The sequence below is a fragment of the Salvelinus sp. IW2-2015 genome, unplaced genomic scaffold (assembly GCF_002910315.2).
Source record: "Salvelinus sp. IW2-2015 unplaced genomic scaffold, ASM291031v2 Un_scaffold6619, whole genome shotgun sequence".
Taxonomy (NCBI): Eukaryota; Metazoa; Chordata; class Actinopteri; order Salmoniformes; family Salmonidae; genus Salvelinus; species Salvelinus sp. IW2-2015.
Genome location: NW_019947881.1, coordinates 22,825 through 27,054, shown reverse-complemented (window position 1 = coordinate 27,054; position 4,230 = coordinate 22,825).

The window sequence follows — 4,230 nt, the reverse complement described above, 5'->3', positions numbered from 1 at the left end:
TCTTCCTGGGGAACATTAGTGGCTGCACTTTGCCAGAAATGCTGTTGATGTTGGCAGAACTGTCTTTAAAGGGATAGTTTGGGGTTTTGGCAAGAGGTCCTTTATCTACTTTCCAGAGTCAGTTAATGTATGTAGTTCTGTCCTTGAGCTGTTCTTGTCTAATGATGTTCTGTATTATGTCATTCTGTATTATGTTCATGTATTTGTATGCTTGGACCCCAGGAAGAGTAGCTGCTGCTTTTGACCAATAACGGGGATCCTAATAAAATACCAAGATGAACTTGTGGAGACCATTTTTATGTCTCTGCGTTCATTTGGAAGGAAGCTGCTAACTTGCAATTGCTTCTGATTTGATTAGGATCCCCTTAGCCGACGCCAATGGTGACAGCTAGTCTTCCTGGGGTCTGACACAAAGACATTACAGACAAAAATACTTTACAATTTAAAACATGAACATAGTTTTCTAAATGGAAAACTTCACTACGACTAAAGACAAATGTACACACCATTTTTAAACATACATCTAAAGAATGTTGTGTGTGTGTGTGTGTGTGTGTGCACGATTTGCGGATCTATCAGTTACACGTCAGTACATACCACACATTTGGTCACATGGGGTAGAGTGTTGCTTTATTAGTTTTGTGAAAGCAGTTTGCTGTTAACTTGCTCTGTGAGATGGAAGGGGTTCCAGACACTCATGTCTATGTATAATACTGTATGTTTTCTTGAATTTGTTCTGGACTGGGAACTGAAGTGCGATGACTGGAAGTCAATGGTTACAGCTATCATGCTCACGAAACTACCTTTACTTCTTCATATTCGATGTAAACTACCTTTACTTCTTCATACTCGATGTAAAACTAGCTTTACTTCTTCATACTCGATGCAGAAACTAGCTTACTTCCTTCATACTCGACGTAGAAACTAGCTTTACTTCTTCATTCTCGAGTAGAAACTAGCTTACTTCCTTCATACTCGACGTAGAAATAGCTTTCTTCCTTCATACTCGATGTAGAAACTAGCTTTACTTCCTCATACTCGAGTAGAAACTACCTTTACTTCCTTCATACTCGATGTAGAAACTAGTACTTTCCTTCATACTCGACGTAGAACTAGCTTAATTCTTCATCTCGAGTAAACTACTTTACTTCCTTCTACTTGATGTAGAAACTAGCTTTACTTCCTTCATACTCGAGTAGAAACAGCTTTACTTCCTTCATACTCGATGTAGAAACTACTTTATTCCTTCATACTTGACGTAGAAACTAGCTTTACACTCTTAACTTCCTTCATACTGATGTAGAAACTAGCTTTACTTCCTTTCATACTCAGTAGAAACTAGCTTTACTTCCTTCATACTTGATGTAGAAACTAGCTTTACTTCCTTCACTCATGTAGAAACTAGCTTTACTCCTTCATACTCGAGTAGAAACTACCTTTACTTCCTTCATACTGATGTAGAAACTACTTTACTTCCTTCATCTCGATGTAGAAACTACTTTACTTTCTTCATACTCGACGTAGAACTACTTTACTTCCTTCATACTCGATGAAACTACTTTACTTCCTTCATACTCGATGTAGAAACTACCTTTACTTCCTTCATACTCGACGTTAGAAACTAGCTTTACTTCCTTCATACTCGACGTAGAACGACCTATTTACTTCCTTCATACTTGACGTAGAAACTAGCTTTACTTCCTTCATACTCGATGTAGAAAACTAGCTTTACTTCCTTCATACTCGAGTGAAACTTTACTTCCTCATACTCGATGTATGTAAACTACTTTATTCCTTCATACTCGACGTAGAAACTAGCTTTACTTCCTTCATACTCGAGTAGAAACTAGCCTTTACTTCCTTCATACTCGATGTAGAAACTAGCTTTACTTCCTTCATACCGAGTAGAAACTAGCTTTACTTCCTTCATACTCGATGTAGAAACTAGCTTTACTTCTTCATACTCGAGTAGAAACTAGCTTTACTTCCTTCATACTCGATGTAGAAACTAGCCTTTACTTCCTTCATATCGATGAGGAAACTAGCTTTACTTCCTTCATACTCGACGTAGAAACTAGCTTTACTTCCTTCATACTCGCATGTAGAAACTAGCTTTACTTCCTTCATACTCGATGTAGAAACGACCTTTACTTTTCCTTCATACTTGATGTAGAAACTAGCTTTACTTCCTTCATACTCGATGTAGAAACTACCTTTACTTTCCTTCATACTCGTGAACTAGCTACTCCTTCAACTCATGAGAAACTACCTTTTACTTCCTTCATACTCGAATGTAAAAACTAGCTTTACCTTCAATCGATGTAGAAAACTAGCTTTACTTCCTTTCATACTCGATGTAGAAACTAGCTTTACTTCCTTTATACTCGATGTAGAAAACTACCTTTACTCTCCTTCATACTCGATGCAGAAACATAAAAATGTATCCACGAGTTCATCTGACTCTGGGAAGAAATCCCAAACTATCCCTGTTTCAATCGTTTAGACCAGTTCACCAATCTGTCGCGCGATCTCCAAGGGCATTCCTAGTTAGATCACCAAACATTTCTGTAAAAAAATCAACAATAAGCCTTGCGTTTCCTATTTTATTTGTTTTGCGCTGTTGTCGTCAGGTGCACTTGATTCATCAGCCCTAGCACCAGGATGATGAATCAAGTGCACCTTGATTGCCTCCCCATTTTGAACCGTTTCATGTGTCTGAAGGTAGAACTCTGCCTACCCGGCAGGCCCAGAGAGCAAATCAAGTGCACCTTTTGGCCTACCGCTGGCCAATCAGATAGCTCAGACTACCGTGTCTGTACAGTTTCCTCGAGCCATAGACTGTAAAAAGAAGCCTCGAATGCACAGCAAAGTTGATCATGTGAGATTTCAAAACTTTTAAAAACCATAACTAGAGACTCAACGAATACAACAAAGAGATGCAGTTTTTATGAATAAATTAATGTATAAGTTGTTATTCAGCACTGTCAACACTTTGTTCAACACTTTTATAAGCCATAAAATGCATGTTCTCCCTACTTCCGCTCAAGCTACAACACAGCACTGAAGCTGCAAATGAATGAGTATAGCACAAGTGTTTCCATAAGCTTGCTGTATTTATTAGTGGCTGGTCTATCTTTTCATATCAGGGTATATTTACTTTCTCTGGTCGTTCGTTGGAGTAACAACAGGAACTGGTGCAGGAGCAGAAATAATGAGACTCAGAGCTGCAATATGTCACTTTTTAGTGACCTGACCAAATTCACATAGAAATGTGTTTATATAGATCTGTCATTCTCATTGAAAGCAAGTCTAAGAAGCGGTAGATCTTTCTATGTGCTCTATTTTTATGCTTCCCGTTCTTAAGTTTAGTTTTTTGCGTATTTACTTCTGGTTTTGCAGTACCAACGCTTCCAACTGCTGAAAAATAACACATATTTTTGTTTTTAGAATATATTTCACAGCGGTATGGTACAATGTTCTCTACACTATACTTGCTTGTTTGTCACAAACTGAAAGAACTATTAGAATTTTAACAACCAGGAAAATGGTGGAGTGATTTCTATATAGTGCATCTTTAAGTTTCGTCATCAGCAGGAAGACTGCCTTTTCTCAGAGGAAGAGAGGGTGTAGTTCAAGAGAGTAGAGGCTTACCCTTACTGCAGACTCCTCAGAAGCGCTCAACCATCAGATGCAGCCCCCCTGACGACCATCAGATGCAGCTCCTCAGACTGACCAATCAGATGCAGCTCCCTCAGACTGACCGATCCATGCGCAAGACTAACCAGATACTGCCATGCAGGCTGCACTCTACAGACTGACCATCTCCAGCACGTGCGAGACTCCATCAGTATACCTGACCATCAGATGCACATGCTCCCTCAGATCAGTGACCATGCAATGATGCAGCTCCTCAGATGCAGGCCGATCAGTCCAGTACAAAAAGAAAGGAAGTAAATTATTACAGTCACTCATCAGCTGTGCCTCACAAGTAATACACCCAAATGATCTATTACCAGTGTGGTCATACCAAGTACCTCTCATGTTGAAATAGAATTCCTAATGAAGAACACCAATTGTTGAAGGGTAAATCAAGGGAATCTCCACTATGCAGGAAGACAGGAAACAAAGTCGCAAGTCAAATTCACACTACAATGGTTCCCTTTTCCTCCATTAAACAGCTGTCAAACAGAACACCAACACCGAGGAGAAATCTGAGGAGAAATCTGAGGA